The 18,673-nt window shown below is 39.6% G+C and overlaps 1 protein-coding gene across 1 annotated transcript in view; it reads left to right on the forward strand.

Annotated features, from left to right (window-relative positions):
* The first annotated feature begins 9,031 nt into the window (after positions 1-9,031).
* Positions 9,032-18,673, forward strand: part of NTN3 (netrin 3) — a 179,028-nt gene continuing 169,386 nt past the window's right edge. The window contains exon 1 of the mRNA XM_073636633.1: positions 9,032-9,466. The gene's annotated coding sequence lies outside the window, so the exon portion shown is untranslated. The remainder of the gene's footprint in view (positions 9,467-18,673) is intronic.

Raw genomic sequence — 18,673 nt, forward strand, 5'->3', positions numbered from 1 at the left:
GAAGTATGGGAGAGCATTTGGATTTTAGAGTAACCAAACAATGTTGGGTTGATTTACTAAAACTGAGCCCCGGTTCACACAGGGACGGCACAACTTGCAGGTCGCCTCACCGAGGCGACCTGCACACGACTTTCAAGGCGACTTGCAAAACGACTTCTGTATAGAAATCTATGCAAGTCGCCCCCAAAGTAGTACAGGAACCTTTTTCTAAGTCGGAGCGACTTGCGTCACTCCTATTAGAACGGTTCCATTGCACAGAACGGGAGGCGACTTGTCAGGCGGCTAGGTCGCCTGACAAGTCGCCCCTGTGTGAACCGGCACTGAAGAGTGCGAAATCTGGTGCAGCTGTGCATGGTAGCCAATGAGCTTCTAACTTCAGTGTGTTCAATTAAGCTTTGACAATAAAACCTGGAAGCTGATTGGTTTCTATGCAGAGCTGCACCAGATTTTGCACTCTCCAGTTTTAGTAAATCAACCCCTGTGGCTGTGTGTTTATGTACTGTTCACTCATAGGAAACGCTTTGTGTAAATTACAATGTATTTTTTCAAGGGATAGTTTTAATGAGTTTGCATAAGTGAAAACCACACTCCTCTTCCCTTTTTTACTTCTGCGAATATGGAACAGCACACAATGTCCTAAAAATGCATAGCTGTGCGATATAAAACGTTCCTGGTGTTTCGCAGAACATGCAGATATTTTTACACTGTGTGGGTTGGCTTGTCATTCCTCTAATAATCACTTTGGTCCTCACCTGAAAATACCTAACTAATTTAACCTGTCAGTCCTTTCCTCACTAATTCCTTGTTTAATATGGAAATCCTTTTCCAACAGTGCAATAGAAAGAGCAATAGCCCATTAACACCTCTTACAAAGAGCTCCACATTAGAGCATTCATGGCCCTGGCAGGAGGCGGCCAGGCGTCACAATGAGTTTCATCTGAATAAAGCATGGACTCCCTTGCTGGGGAAACCAGCCCACCATTTGTGTACAAGGATTGTGTATTGTGGGAGAGGGGGGAGGAATGAAGAGACACACCACACTGATGACACCCTTTGGCTATTATACATTGAAATTCGTTACTTTATAGAGTAAAGAGTGATTAATAAATTAATTTCTATCACACAGGGTTGGAGAAAAAAAAACACAAAGATGCCTGTTACTACAACAAAAGGCACCAAAGCTGCACTTATTTCAGCAAGTGTACAGGGGATTAAATGGGATCAGATGTAGATTTCATGAATTAGGCCAGATTAGGCCAGATAATGGTAATTCACGTTATGCGCGTTGGTGCTCTGCAGTGCAATTCATTCTGAGTGGAACCACAACGCAGCTTTCTTAATGCACCTGTGTTGAAGCGCGCTGCAATACAAAGTAATGTAGTATCATGCATCATTGTTTGTTGCATTGCTAGAAATAGTACATGCACCCTTTATGGTGCCATTTGGTGCTTTAGAAAGATCATTCATAAATTAATTGAATAGGCTGACTTAATATGTATGTGATAACACACCACAAAGATGTAAATGGGCCCTTAAAGCCCATTCACACTGTTGTGTTGTGGTAATGCGTGTGTTGCTGCAATACACTTTAACACTCATTACAGGTGTCAGCACATTGGAGCACCATTAATTTTCAATGGAACCCCAAGGCACTAAAAACTGCACATGAGTGCATTACCACATGGTGTAATGTGCTATGGTTCAAAAAATGGTGCATGTCCAAATTTTTTGGACATTTTTTTGCACTGGCAGCCCAATCATTGGAATAGGGGATGCAGAATGATGAGCCCCACAGTCTCTGGTCTCTGCTGTGAAAGCACAGGCAGGAGAAACAGAACTTGTGGCACTGCATGTAAATAAACACAGGAGGACGCAGGCGTCAGACCTTGGTAAGTATGCATCTGTGTATGAAAATGCACTTATTCTTTCATGTGGTGCACGTTAACGCGTGTACCATAAAAAGCTGGAAAATTTGTAGGCGTGTTAATGGGCAATTACATCTTCATGCAAAATAAGCCAATTCTGTTCTTTTCTGTTTCAGAATGGTGAAGGAATTCCTCACTGAGAGAAAGGAAGTTCCTAGTGCTGAGTCTCAAGGTAGAGTTCAGCGGATCCTGGTGCTTTCAAGCATGGGTCGATGTCTCCAACCTATCATTCTTGAAGAAACTCCTCTCTCCCCACCTGCAAAATTTTGTATAGCACAGCTGTTAATGACCAGCATAACCAGCTAGGTTATGGTAAAGGCCAATATGAACCAACCAGGCCTCTGAAATACTCAGTCAGATCTGTCTTCTTAAAACAGCAACCATGACCATAACCATTCCATATATCTCTTTCAGGCTTGTTAACCTTTGATAGAAAAAGATATTAACACTATAGTTCTATGAAGTTGGCCAAACACCAATAGAATTTTGTTCAAAGTTTTGTTGGAAATTCTGAAAGTAATTTTCTTTGAAAGCCTCTAAAATTTCATAACCTTACCCAAAATCAACTAAGATCTTTCCAGGACCTGCAGTGGGAGTTTGACATTTTCCCTCGTAGATGTAAATCCAAATATCTTACGCCTTTTCAGTGCATGCCAAATCAACCAATATGAGATTGATTCCCACTCCTCTTATAGACTCCCTCAGCCACACTTCGGATAGGAAGAGTCTTATTTCCTGTCTCTGTAGGTTGTTGTTGGACAAATCCCTGGTCAACCTTTGTTTTCCTGGTAGGATAGGTTTGGAAAAAGATATTGGGGAGCTTAACAAGGAGACGTGGCTGGCTGATCTGGAGCAGGTTTTAATGGTTTCCCATAATGCCACACATTTCAATTACCTATTTCAATTATTTGTAATCCACAAGTTATACAGAACCCAGATGAAGCTCCACCAGTGGAACCGTGGAGAGAGTGCTGACTGCAAATGCTGCCGGGCTCCCCTGCTGATCTCTTACATATGCTATGGCACTGCCCCAAGCTGGTTTGCTACTGGCATCTTATAATTGAAACTATAAATAAGGCATTCCAGGTGAATTTGAATAATGAACCGTTAACATGTGTGCTGGGATTTTTAAATGAAGCAGCATTTGAACTGTATGTCAGAACCCCACTTACTAGATTGTTATTTCTGGCATGCAAATATATAGCCTCCAAGTGGCTATTTCCTCTTCCCCCTAGTGTTTGAGGAGTGAATCACACATGTTAACTCTACCCTTCTTAAAGATCATCATATCTATCAACAAAGGGGTACCCTTTGCAGATTTGAAAAGCTATGGGATCCATGGGGTTTGCAAACCCCAGGCCTAGCTCCACTGGCCCTAGTATCCTTACAGATTTTTCAATGTTTCAGGGCTTATAACAAATTACTTGGCTCATGCTCTTGTATTTACAATCTTATACATACTCAGTCACTTAGTGTATGTATCCAATTATCAATTGAGTAGCAGGTGTACCAATTTTAATTTTGGTTGTATGATTCTTTTTTATTACTTGGTAGAGACAGTGGCACCTGTCTTGCTGGTACACTCGTTAAGGTTTACATTACAACATATTGCTTTTTTATTTGTCCCTTGCAAGTATTGGGGAGTGAGTAGCAAAGAGTACACCTCTAGGATAAATAGCTTGTTTAGACTGACATATACTCAGTCCTGATGTGATTGTAACTACTGGGTATTGTCATTATGTATATGGAGGCTACTCATGGTTGGATTTGGTATATAAGGCTGCTGTCTCTTTTAGTGTATTTTCTCTATCTCCTTTTTTCAGTTTTTTTTTTTTTTTAATGCATGTTGTATGTACAACCTACAAAACTGTCAATAAAAACTATTTGATTAAAAAAAAAAAAAAAAAAACATAACCTGTTTAATACCTCTGGGGATTCCATCAAGTAGCAGGTCTGCTAAGTATTAAACAGGTTTCTGTTGTCCTAGCATAAGTGCATTACAATATGTGTGCTTTCTCCAGAACAGAACTCGCATTCATGGTTAAAATTTAATTGGTTCAGATAAGAAACAAACAAACATTTCTATAAAGCTCCTTCAATCTGTCTCGTCACTACGGTTAAAAACGATCATTGAGTTGACCCCACTAACCAACAAATGTTCCAAAAATGGAAATGTTCAAACAAAATTCTACTGGTATAGGGCTAGCTTAAGACTTAGTAAAGGGGTCACGACACGGGATTTCCACAGCTAGGCATCGACCTTTAGAAGTGGAGATACATCTCTCTCAGCTCTCAGGGAAAAAAAAGTAATCCTTCCACATGTAAATATTTTAAACAAGTGGTACTTCCCCTTTGACCTGTATGTTTTATTGATCACAGAGTGTATAACATGGGTTTTTGAAAGCAGGGAGGGTGGAGACATAACACCAAAGATCTATAGCAGCAGACGTATAAAGTGTCATTCCCTCCTTATAAGGCGTTGCCTGTGTCAGACTTAACAGGAACTAACTGCCTGATCCACATCACACCATTGTCCACACTGTACATTTTAGCAGAAACCTCATTACCAAATGTTCAAGATTATGCCAAGGTGCCCTCTAAGCAAAGCACCCAGTCAACAATTTGCTATTACTACCCATTTCTATTTTTTCAAATTAAAGACAACCAAAAGTTTGGACTTCATGGCCAGTGACATTAGGGTTTAATGCCTCTTGACTTCTGAGTCCTTTAAGAACCAAGCATATCATTATAGCATATTGATTTTTATATAAAACCCAGTGACTCATTTTCATGCTAAGTCCCTCAAAGTGTGGAACCCATTGTGGTCCTTTGCTCTCCCCACTCTGCCCTTGGCCAGCTTGGGTATTCTGGACCATTCTAGAACACCATCTAACCCACAAGTTCTATCCTCTCTTCTTGCTTAGGTCTACACCTCTGTTCTTCCTTCCTTTCTTTTTTGTTGTTTTGACTGTTGCCTTTTCCGCTTGCTTAGTTCTGAACTTCTCTTCTTCCATCCTCATTCTTATGCCGCGTACACACGGTCGGACTTTTCGTCTACAAAAGTCTGACGAACGCTGACGGACCAAATCCAGCGGACAATTCGACCGTGTGTGGGGTCATCGGACCTGCAGCGGACTTTTTCGGTCAAAAATCTGACGGACTTTAGATTTGGAACACGCTTCAAATCTTTCCAACGGACTCGAGTCCAGTCGAAAAATCCACTCGTCTGTATGCTAGTCCAACAGACAAAAAACCACGCTAGGGCAGCTATTGGCTACTGGCTATCAACTTCCTTATTTTAGTCCGGTGTACGTCATCACGTACAAATCCGTCGTACCTTTGTGTGATCGTATGTAGGCAAGTCCGTTCGTTAGAAAGTCAACCGCAAGTCCGTCGAAAGTCCTGCCAAAAGTCCGTCGAAAGTTTGTCGGACGGGCTGTCGGACTTTTGTAGCCGAAAAGTCCGACCATGTGTACGCGGCATTACTGTCTCACGCTTTTTCTCTTCCCACTTTCCCCTCCCTTACCCCCCCCCCCCCCCTTTCTTGCAGGTTCATTTTATTTTTATTTTTTCCTTCCCCTCCATTATGGGATGATGATCCCACTCCCTTTGCCTCACTATATCCTGGGCCTCTGTGCCCAGTCCTCATTGGATGCTTTTTTCTTTTTTGCTGAAGCCTGTATCTTGATATTGTTTTACTCAATAAAAACTATTGTACCAGAAAACCCAGTGACTCTACTCACTGACATGTTAGCAAGTGCTGCCCACATGGACAATGGTAGGAAAAGTGTTCATAGCTCTTATACTTTACACATTTTGAGAAAGGCTAGGTTCTTTGTCAGAGTTTTTTCATGTTTTTTTCTTAAATATTAGACCCTAACAACCAGATCCTTTTATGTTTTCTTAGTCTTTCAAAATGAACAGTTGGAAAGATCAGCAGTACAAGGCTCAACATATGAGAGATAGGTACTTTCAGTGCAATTTCTGTTATGTAACATAATTTTATTACCTGTTGATCCTGCCAGTAGATAGGTTAATTTTTGACTTCCAGAAACAGGGTGACAAGGCTGTATGTTTTCCAGTAAAATCACAACAGCTTTGTCACTCAACGAATAGATTATTAGATGGTAAGTGAAAAACAACATAAAGCCCAACTACAGTTAAGGTGACACTAAATTATATTCCTTTATTTTCCCAAAATATTCCATACACATCCACTACTTAATGGCCCTCTAATCTAGTTTTCATGAAGTTGTTCCTTAACGGAATTGGCCTGCATGTAAATTTGGAGAAAAATTAGGTTCTGTAAATTAAATTATATGTGTGAACTCAATTGTCCTGGTACATCCAAACCAGTGAGCCCTTGTCTTGCTTACTGTATGTGAGCAGATCAAAAAACCTCATTTGATACAAGCCTTCTTGCAATAATTTTAAAAAATGTTGTTGTTTTTTTATTTCATCAAGAACATTTATCAAGAGTTTCTAACATGTTTTGTTCTCTTAATTATGTTGTAATTCTGATTATCAGATGAAGTCTAACACCAATGAAAACTAACAAACATTTTCAGATCTTTCCTTTCACTTTTTTTTTTTATTTAAATAAAAAGAGCTGAAATATGTGATCACACAGGTCCCTTTTCCTTAGGTGTGATATAATCTGGAAAATACTGCAGAAATGAATATTCAGATTGAAACGTGTGTGGGCACCATTAGCCAGACCACACACGCAGAAATCCGGTCACACAAAATTGTTTTTATTGCATGACAATTTCTCTTGTTACATAGAAAACATTAAAACATCTTTGAATCCCAATTTCTGTAGTACTCAGCTTTAGTTTAATCCAGTACTCAGCTTTCCTTTAGTACTCAGCTTTAAGTTAATATGTACGTATATGACAGAAACAGAAGAGGCAGTGTAGCCTACAGCAGCCATTCTCAACCAGGGTTCTGTGGACTCTAGAGTTCCTCTAGAGATTGCTATAGGTTTCGTAAGCTGTGGCTGATTGACCTCCACCTTGATTGTGACTACATTGTTCCATAGCCATTGTTATTTGGCAAAATCAGCATCATGACACAATTATCTCTCTAGCTGTCTGTACGGGTGGCATTGTATGACCATCATTGCAAGGGTTGCATTCTTCCCCATTAACTCCTGATAAATCGAGGTACCCTGAGAACTGAAAATAATTTTAGGGGGTCCTCTTGGAAAAAAAAAAGTTGAAAAAGGCTGGGCTAAAGAGAGGTCCAGAAACTGGCTCTGCTTACTTAAGGAGTGGGTTAAAGGGTCAAACCTTAAGTTTGGTTGAACGTCACCCAAGATGTTGGTGAGACTGTGAATATTAGGTTGGGAGCTTCTGCACACAGCAGGATTTACACAATTACTTTGGGTTGTGATCTGGATAGGTAAATGTAGAAAAAAAAGCATAACACCAAAACATTCAAACCCACATAATAGGTTTATTCCGAACATACATTATATATAAGATCAAATGTGTTTCGGGGCTATACATTTCATGGTAGACACCTCAAAATGCATTGGAGTTTTTATATCATTTATTTTTGTGGTAAAGCTACCTTTTTGGACTCAAATATTACATTGTGGTGCTTCATTTCTGGATTTAACTGGCTGTGCTGTCCGGCAAGAGTGTCTAGATCACAAAAAACACACCAGCAAATTTTTTCACATTCTGTACATGTGCTTCAATTATGTATTTAGTTGTGTGCTGGAAGTCCTCTTTAGAACACCAATTAGGGGGAGATCCATTTCATATCATATAATAAAGAAAATACTTTAGTAGACGGGGGCTGCCATGGCATCGTGAATGGTCACTTAAGTGGGAGATGTTTGGTAAAACAGACTGGGCATCAGAAAAGGCACATGAGGTATATTGCTGGTTTGCTCATATTAATGAAATTCTACAGGTAGCTCATAAGAGTAGATGACTCAATAAAACATATTAATGAAAGGATAGCTGTCCATGGAGTTTGCATGTTCTCCCTGTGCCTGCGTGGGTTTCCTCCCACACTCCAAAGACATGCTGGTAGGTTAATTGGCTCCTGTCTAAATTGGCCCGAGTATGTGTAAGTATGAATGTGAGTAAGGGACATGAGGGAGCCTGATGTAAATGTACAGTATGTAAAGCAATGCATAAATTATAGTAAATAAATAAAATACAAAGTCCAACTTCTCTTGGCATTATATGTTGTGCCCTGTTATCCTTCCACTGATATCAGTTTTTGCATCCACAAAATCTGAGTGAAATTATTTCTTGTTAAACTCTAAACTCAATCTTTACAGCCTCAAATAAGCTTATGAAATGAATGTCATTTCAAAAGATATTCAGCCATCACTAGAGTACACGTTGGTGGGAAGTGGCCACAAAGAGGCTGCCGGAGATCAGCAGCAACAAAGGATGCAAAAAATTTAAAGACAGTATTTTATTTTTTTAAAAATGTCAATTTTGTATGATACATAGTGGGTGATTTACTAAAGGCATTTATGTTGCAAGGGAATTTTCACTTTGCAAGGAAATCTACACTTTGCAATGGAATTTTCTCTTAGCTTAGTGGCTGACATGAAGCGCTACTGACTTGCATCTTCCAAAAATGTGTAAGCAAAAACCCATGCCCCTGCAAAGCGGACAGCCTATTTGAATTTAGTCACCCACACTGTTTTGGAAAACTACATCAAACTCAGTAAGGGTTTTCAATCTGCTTTAATTTAACTACAAACAATGTAGCAAAGCTTTTAAATTATAGACGTATACTCAAAAATGAAATTAAAAAAAAAAATGTAAAAAAAAAAAAAAAAAAAAAAAAGAATGTGCTACAACTTAAAAAAAAATACTGTTCCATTAATTGTACCTGGAATAGCAAAATGCCAAAGCCACAAAAAAGGATGTCAGTCTGGGAGGTAAGACGCATAGAGCAGCAGAGGGGTTAGTAAAAACATTTGAAATGGTTCTTCTCTTCATCAGCAGTGTCTGACACACGCATGCACACACACACACACACACACACACACTTGCTGGGACCCCCTCCTTTCACACCGGAGAGCCTCGGAAGGAGTGATACTTAATAGTGGGAGGAGGAGGAATAGGCAAAGCAAAGTGTATTGCCTTGAAGTGGTAGTGAGAGGAAGCACAGTGCTATGTAGCACATCTTAAGCTGCTCTGCACAACCCAGCATCTACTGGTCTGAACCTCTCATCCCCTACAAGGAATTTCTACAACTGGCCAACCGCCTTGATTTGAGTAAATTTTTCTTTATGTATTTTCTTTCTTTTCTCCTATTTTACTTCTACTTTGTCCTCTGCGCCTTCTATTCCCCCTCTACTCTCTCCTCTTTACCCTGTCAAGCCTACAACCTTGCTGGGAGAATTTCAGCTGGTGAGAACCTGGGAGGATATTTTGGGGACTTTTTCGGGAAAACGTTCCATCTCCCGGTGGAAGCGCCAAGGACCGTGATGTGCGGCTACTAGCCCCCCACATTGGAAGCAGAGGCTTTGATTTCCAGAGGATAGCCACCGTCTTCCCTTTTAAGTAAGTGCTTTTCTATATCATTCCCATACACTTGTCATCCATGCCTGGAAAGAGAAAGTGGTATTATTAGACACCGGGGTTGACTTTTCCTGATGATTTCCTGATTTTCTATTAAAAATAATTTTGCAGAACTTCTTCGTAAAAGTAAATTGTTTGCAGGACTTGCTCAACCTAATTTTTTTTTTTTTTTTTTTTTACTTAAAAATTTCCATAACGAAATTTAATTTATTCTGAGACAAACTTGGAACATTGTCTATTTTTTCCAGTCGTGCAGTAAAAGGTGTCTAGAGATGGGGTCTTAATGTCATGCCATTTTACTGACGCGTTTTTCGAAAACAGCAATGTCCAGCCAATATAAACTGGAATATATATACATTTATTTATACATTTTTTTTTAAAATTATGATCATTTTGCTAATGCTGTGCATTGATATTGTACTCTCTTATGTTACCTTTAAAAACACCTTTGAGCTTCAATAAAACAGTGGAATTGGCAATGACGGCATGCAAAATGTAGTAATCCATAGTCGGATGGGTGAAAGCTGAATTCTGATTGGTTGTCACAGGTTCATACACCTCATTTATTTCTCTTTGCCTGAAACCCACATATGTTCGTTAGATTATTGCCAGAGCATCGCCAGTTTCGGGATCATAGGAAAAAAAAAAAAAAAAAAAACAACAACACCTGAATAAAACAAGGCGAGGAACATTTGAATCCTTGCAAAGGAACATTTGAATTCTTACTAATCTGCTCAGCTTGGAAAGTAAAGAGATGATTTACAATAAAGGGTTTAAGAAAAAAAAAAAGAAGCCTATTCATCAGCATAAAGGAATAGGTTGACAGAAATGAGTTGTAAAGGATTTATTGTGTTAAGCACTTGTGGTTTTACCTGTTAAGAGATTTGGGCTTGGGAACTGGTAATCAAGTCAAACCATTGCAGCACCTATTTAACACAACCAGTCTGTTGTTAATAGGGGTTATACAGGAAAACCCCTTAAATGGAAATTTGAGCATTACGGCTATTTCTAACACACTACAGTGAAAACTCTTTATTAAAATAAGTTCTTCTTAGCAGCCAGATGTGGTGGAAAAAGCCATTATATATTTATAATGACAAGGCGGAATGATTTTTATGGAATCTTTTATCTGGGGCGGCCTACAAATTTAGCATACGGCTAGCTGGTCTAGCAATAAATCCCAAATTGTCCTAAATCGTTTCCTTGAGTTTCATATTCATATTTGAAAATATGAATTTTGCACGATGGTGGTAGCTTAAGAGCAGAATTAATATAAAGAAAGTATTGCATAAACCATGACTGTTGCAATAATTACCTAAACACGTAACCACTTTCCAAATACGTACAATACCAAAATGCCCTATTAGCGCGTTTTAGTTTGGAAAGGCTCAAAAGTATGAGCAGCTAGATTTTACGGATTTATTTTGACTTTGCAATATTATGCTTTCTCCACCATTTTTATAAATGTTTGTATCTCTGAACACCTATTTATGTCAATGGATTTTCTTTTTTACCTAACTCCAGGTATACGACACCCTACAGGATACTATACACACACCATTCACATTCCATAATGATGTTAAATTTTACAAATTAGATCATTTTAGACCTTATAATTGACCATACATGATACTATACATACACCATCCACATTCCATATGATGATAAATTTTACAAGTTAGATATTTTTAGATCTTACAATTGACCATAAAGGATACTATACACACACCATCCACATTCCATAATGATGCCAAATTTTACAAGTTAGATATTTTTAGATCTCACAATTGACCATAAAGGATACAATACACACACCATCCACATTCCATAATGATGCCAAATTTTACAAATTCAATATTTTTAGATCTTACAATTGACCATACAGGATACAATACACACACCATCCACATTCCATAATGATGCTAAATTTTACAAATTAGATATTTTTAGACCTTACAATTGACCATAAAGGATACTATACACACACCATCCATGATCCATAATGATGCCAAATTTTACAAATTTTATATTTTTAGATCTTAAAATTGACCATCGTAGTCTACATTTCATGCTACTTGACTTAATAATGCATCTGTCTTACATTTAGTAATTCACTGCTCTATCACTGGTTTGAATTGTCCAAGTATCTCATCAACCTGTTTCACTTCACGCTTCAAAGGAATTGTTACTTGTTAATAAAGCTGAATCAAGATCTCTGGAATACGTAACCTTCTTATGTGACTATGAGCACATTTTAGATCATACAAAAATCTAAATGTTTTAATATCACCAGGTACTTAGCTTCATTTAGTTTAGGACTGCGTTGCAGTTGGGTGTCCGAGTGTGGTACAGATTTTCTCTGCATGAAAAATATACATATAGGCATCTACTGCAAACTGGAAGTATGTCTACAGGGTGGCCTTGTAATTTCACAGATGATGTTCCTCAGTAGTATGGGCTACAATACATGGGTGGCTTTAACCACTTGTTGGCAACCACCTCTTAGACAGAACAGCCAAACAATTGCCAGCAAGTGGTTAAATCACTCAGACTTGAAATGAAAGGCATCCATGTAGTATAAGGTGCCCACTGACAGTCAGATGTCTCCGTATAATGGGCAACCAGAGATCAATTTGTCCTCGAAACGCATCACAGCACTTTGGAACTTGCTGTAATTTTTCTATCTGCTCAGCCGCATTTCATTGTATTGCTTTTGGTCTTTTGGCATCCGTGATATATTGATTCTCCTTTTTACACGGCAAAGGCATTAGTACACACCCATTTGTATACACAGCAGCCTTTCTCCACCATTTTACCCCAGAGAAACCCTTGAAATAATTTTAAGGTCTCAGGGAACAGTAGCTAAAATTAATTTGTTAGTGGTCAGTGGGAGAAATGTCCTTTACGTTGGTGGTAAGTGGAAACAACGTCCCATACATTGGTGGTCATTGGGAAAGATCCACCCATTACAGACAGCTAAAAAGATCATAGGCCGCTGGCTTTGCCAAGTGGTGGATGACCCAGAATTATGCAGGCACCATCAGATGTGAGGTCAATCAAAAAACAGAACAATTAACCCCTAAAGGAACCCTGGTTGAGAATGGCTGGTATACAGATTTTCTGATAAGCTTCAAAATTTCTGGGTGTTATAAAAAGCTCTTGTACTCTCCTCTTAGGGAAGCCTAACCCAGCCTGGTCTTCACCAGGGGACATTGTCTGCAAAGATTAGGCCACCGTAAGCCTTTTATCCATGGAAAAGTTGCAATCATCCAACCATCCAATTTGTAACCATTTGATCAACAATTGTCCATTCAGTAAGACATTATTATTTAAGAATAGGTGTGCTCTATAGACTATTCACTGTTTTTCAGACTTGCAGAATATGTTTTAAAAATTACGTGGATCAGTTTTAAATCATACCACATGGTCTTTTTAAAATAACATTAGGGCCGATTCATTGGCCATTGATGTCTCATATAAGAACTATTCTGTGCAGCCTGACCATAATGCTTACATTAAAATTTTACGACGTCAACTGTGATTTGCCATCACAGGTTCAAATCTGACTACTGTCAAGTATTGAAGGGAGTTGGGAGAAAAAAGAACCAATAAGGCTGACGAACAAAAATGACGGTTGAGAACAGTAATCAATACAATTTGTGCTTCTGATTTTCTAACCATATACATGACAGTAGGAATTGATCTGATTCATGAGAGTGAGCAGGCTACTTTCCTTTATCTCCAGGTTTCCTATAGCAGCCCATTCTATTTACTTACTAATTCACTGAACGTGAAATACAGTCACATAGTAAATATCACCTGCAGGAAATGGAAATACTCTCTTCCTTTTGGCATCTACATTAGCACCTCATATGTAAAGAGCGTTGAACAAGTAATCTTAAAAAAATGTGAAACTTGAAGCTGCTTGAGACCTAAAGCATGAAATTCCCTATTAATATCTACTGCTGAGAAACTTTAATCACCCAGGTGTTATACGACTTTGTAGACTGTATGGAGGATGCTGAGATTTGTTTGTTCAGCATGGATTGGGGAAATGCATGCTAAGCACAGGGATAATCTGCTCAAGACAAAGGGGCTGATTTACTAAGTTTTCACTGCAGCCTGCATGCACTTCACATACTAAACTAGGTTGAAATCAATTAGAATAGTTTAAAATTTAGAAGATTACCTCCAGAATGTGATTGGGTATTTGATCTGGGAAGACCCAAGGGTGAGCAGTACTATACCGTTTCTAAGTCCCGGACCGTGATTGGGTATTTAATTTGGACAGAGTATAGGGTGAACGTTACTTTGTCATCCTCAAGTCCGGACCGTAGAACGTAGATTCCCCAATAGAGGGAGCTGTGCCCCAGCTGCTGTTCCTGTGCTTCGTCTTCTGAATATACTTTCTAGTGGATAATTCAGATAAATTCTGAAATTTGAATGGGATTTTTTTTTTGTGCCTTTAAAAGTATTTTATTCCTAAAAGGAAACATCAAGGCTAAATGTTCTACTTTGAAGGTCTTTTGGGGTCAGGACTGCGTACACGTATTTTTCTTTTTTTTTGGTAGGTTTCCTCTTTTGTTTCAAAGGTGGGGAGACGAAACATTCTTGCAATGCAATCACAGTTATGTAGACGTTTATATAACATAAACCCAATTAATAAGTAGAAATAAACTAACCTCGCTTGACATTTTTAGCAGTTTTATAAGTATCAGGTCCCTGTATTCAATATACACTATTTTACCATAAGTATTGGGACACCTGCCGTTACACGCACATGAACTTTAGTGGCATCCCAGTCTTAGTCCGTAGGGTTCAATATTGAGTTGGCCCACCCTTTGCAGCTATAACAGCTTCAACTCTTCTGGGAAGGCTGTCCACAAGGTTTAGGAATGTTTGACCATTCTTCCATAAGCGCATTTGTGAGGTCAGGTACTGATGTGGACGAGAAGGCCTGGCTTACATTCTTCGCTCTGTCTCATCCCAAAGGCATTCTATCGGGGTGAGTCAGGTTCCTTCACCCCAAACTCGCTCGCCCTTGTCTTTATGGATCTTGCTTCGTGCACTGGTGCACAGTCATGTTGGAACAGGAAGGGGCCATCCCCAAACTGTTCCCACAAGGTTGGGAGCATAAAATTGTCCAAAATGTTTTGGTATGCTGACACCTTAAGAGTTCCCTTCACTGGAAGTAAGGGGCCAAGCCCAATCCCTGAAAAACAACCCCACACCATAATCCCCCCTCCACCAAATGATTTGGACCAGTGCAAAAAGCAAGATAAGTGAGTTTGGGGTGGAGGAACTTGACTGGCCTGCACAGAGTCCTGACTTCAACCCGATAGAACATCTTTGGGATGAATTAGAGCAGAGACTGCGAGCCAGGCCTTTTCGTCCAACATCAGTGCCTGACTTTTACAAATACACTTCTGGAAGAATGGTCAAACATTCCCATAGACACACTCCTAAACCTTGTGGACAGCCTTTCCAGAAGAGTTGAAGCTGTTATAGCTGCGAAGGGTGGGCCAACTCAATATTGAACCCTACGGACTAAGACTGGGATACCATTAAAGTTCATGTGTGTGTAAAGCCAGGTGTCCCAATACTTTTGGTAATATAGTGTATATGAAATACTTAGATCTGCCTATAAAATTGGGGACTTTAAGGCAAAAAAACTAAATACACAGTTGAATCACATATAGAAAAGCAGTTGTACCTACCAACGGATTTGTATTTCTCTCCATCCACATTTACATACAGCACAGCCCTGTCTGGCAGGGTGGGAGATCTGATATGTCCCTGCTGTAGCTAACACTCAGGGAGTCTTGTTCTTTTCCCAGTCTTTGTTTGAACCATGAAAGAAGAAGCAGCGCACTGATGAGCTCATCTCTTTCATTCTCTCTGATCTCTCCTTCTTTCAGCATGTTCATTGTTAGCACATGAGCATTGTAGCACAACTGACTGGCTCATTGTGCTGCTTCTCCCTCTAGGTCTGAGCTCTGCTGTACAGGGACTGCAAGAGGATGAATTTGCAAAATGTATAATAGCCATAGATTTATTGCATCCTACAAACAGCAATATGTCTGTTGACGTAACTGGTCATTCAGACTGAGTATATGATACAAAATTCTGTTTAGAAGCAGAGGTAGCAGTGAATACCAAAAGTCAAAATTGGAAGTGCATACAAAGATATATACAAAGATATATACAAAGATATATACAAAGATATAGCATAAAATGATATACGTGACTATTGCTATAAAAGTTGGCCCTAGCCCCTTTCCAGTTTTCCTTTTTTTCCTTATTAATGGTTCTTTATAGATTGGTGAGTTGGGGCAAAACTTTTCCCAAAAGAGATGGTTCTGACATGTAGTCTTGACTGAAGGTAACCTCAGTTTATGCATTTTTTAAATCATATTCTTAAGCTGGCCATAGATGGATCAAAATTTGCCTGGTTCAACATGGATCGGCTGAATTTCGTTCCATCTATGGCTGTTCCTGCTCGACAGAAGTCGATCTAACGATAGACGTTCATTGAGAGGGATGTTGAAAATTTTTCATTCAATCAGTGGCTGCAGCCAATCGGTTTCAGCGCTGAACGGTGCCAAAATATACTAACACAGCAGGAAGTATTCCTCCACTCACCTTGCTTGTGTAGATGAGAAATCCATTCATTTTATATCCATTTATAGCCAGCATTGGGCTGGAATGTCCGAGTTTGTAACAGATCTACTTTAAAAGGTCTCTGCCACTAAAAAAACATAAAACTGCCCCCAAGTTTAAAGTTTAGCCTGAATCCTGAGCTGTTGTGATTGGCTAAGCTTTGATACTTCCTTTTAGTGTGAATTCCTGGCTGGTGCTGCTGCTTCCGCCACGTTCCTACTGGTCCATCACTATGATAGGCTTCCTCAGTGCCCAGTGGGAAAATGTAGGAAGCTGGAGCGCTGCCCTTCACAGCCGTCTCGGATTTGGCCATAATGTCTGGGTTTTGGATAGCGCTGCTGGTATAGGCATGTCTGCATTTTTACATAACCTGCAACCCACTTCAACGTAGTGAACAGAACCCATAGAAAACAACTGTGCGGTTGCGTTGCACCTACATTGATTTATGCTAGCCTTTCTCAACCTTTTCAACACAGAAGAACCCTTGAAATAACTTTCCGGTCTCAGGGAACCCCTGCTAAAAATGACTATATCTAAAACTCATGCATTAGTGTGGTGGTGAGTGGGAAGAATACTCCTTAGGCCGGCCATCCATGGTTCGGTTCCTGCCGAGATGTGAACCGTTAATGGGCAGGCTGAATGTACCAAGTTGATCGATCGTTCAGTTTGGGTACAACCAGCCTGCCGGATTCTCTTCCAAGTATTGCTAGCGGCTGCTATAGCCACTAGCGATAATCACTCTCTTCTCCCAGCGGGGACGGCTTCCCTTCCCCCCCCACCAGGAGAAGACAGTGGCCCGGCAGGAAGGATTCCTGCATTAACACTGTCTGTGTTGATGGGGGAATTGAGAATATTTCTTTCCAGTATGCCTTTCCTTACACTTGTGGTCATTGGGAAGAATTCCCCCCTTACAGATAGATAAAAAGATCAATGGTGTCTGTGGGAACTTATCTGAGAGGCAGAAATTGCTTTTTGCTCAAGGAACCCCGAGCAACCTCTGGAGGAACCCTAGAGTTCAACGAAACCCTGGTTGAGAAACCCTGATCTATGCTTATGAATGGATCAATGATCAAGCCCTCAAGCCTGGTACACACTAATGGGCAGAAGGAAAAAAAAACGTTTTTTTTTTTTCCAATCAGAGCTGCTGTACTAATGATCCGACAGTCAGTGCTCTCAGCCATTGGCCGGTTGGCTGCTGGTTTTCCAAATGGCCGGCTTCTGTCGGAGCGGCTGCCATACACATGGGCCGAATGTCAGCCGGTTTTTATTGAACCCGGCCGATGTCGCCCGTCATTCGGCCCATGTGTATTAGGCATTAGGCTGCATTCACACCTGAGCGTTGCATTTTTGAGAATTTTTTCTGGCATTTTTCAAGCATTTGTATGTTTTTGTACAGCATTTTTGGTGTTGTTTAATTAGCCAATAGAGAACAATACCATCTGTTTCAACATTTGTTGGTATCAGCTTTTATTTATTTATTTTTAACTTTTTTTTGTAAGGGGTTAAGGGTTAGAGGTTAGGCTTAGGGGTTTATTTATTTGTTTATTTTGTTAGGATAGGAGTTAAGGCTGGGGTTTAAGGGTTAATATTAGTGTTAGGGTTAGGATTAGGGTTAGGGGTTAATATTAGTGTTAGGGTTAGGATTAGGGTTAGGGGTTAATATTAGTGTTAGGGTTAGGATTAGGGTTAGGGGTTAATATTAGTGTTAGGGTTAGGATTAGGGTTAGGGGTTAATATTAGTGTTAGGGTTAGGATTAGGGTTAGGGGTTAATATTAGTGTTAGGGTTAGGATTAGGGTTAGGGGTTAATATTAGTGTTAGGGTTAGGATTAGGGTTAGGGGTTAATATTAGTATTAGGGTTAGGGGTTAATATTAGTGTTAGGATTAGGGTTAGAGGTTAATATTAGTGTTAGGGTTAGGATTAGGGTTAGGGGTTAATATTAGTGTTAGGGTTAGGCTTATGGGTTTAGGATTCGGGGTTAGAGTTTAAAATTAGGGTCAGGGGTTAATATTAGGGTTAAAGGTTATTTTTTTTATTTTATTGTTTATTTTTTATTATTCTTTTTATTATTATTATTTATTTTCATTTAATTATTGCATTAAGTCCAGGTTCACATTGATGCGATTTGGCATGTGATTTGACGCATGCCAAATCAGCAGCTAATGCCAGCAATAGCATCGTGCGAATCGGTGTGATGCCACAGCGATTCCTAAAAGTAGTTTCTGTACTACTTTTGGCGACTGCGGTGCGATTTCAATAAACATCTGTACAGGAACCCACACAGATGTCTCTGAAATCGCCCCCCCCGAAGTCGGACTGACATGTGGGTATGAAATTGTTAGATAGTTACATAGTCAGTAAGGCTGAAAAAAGACAATAGTCCATCCAGTTCAGCTGAACTCGCATAATTTCAATCCTGCAACAGTGTGAACCTAGGTTCAAGCAGAAAAATGCTCAAAAACGCAGACAAAACGCACTAAAATGCTCAAATAAAGCGTTTCAATGCATTTATATGAAACCAAAAAAGC

The sequence above is a fragment of the Aquarana catesbeiana genome, linkage group LG06 (genome assembly GCF_042186555.1).
Source record: "Aquarana catesbeiana isolate 2022-GZ linkage group LG06, ASM4218655v1, whole genome shotgun sequence".
NCBI classification, from domain to species: Eukaryota; Metazoa; Chordata; class Amphibia; order Anura; family Ranidae; genus Aquarana; species Aquarana catesbeiana.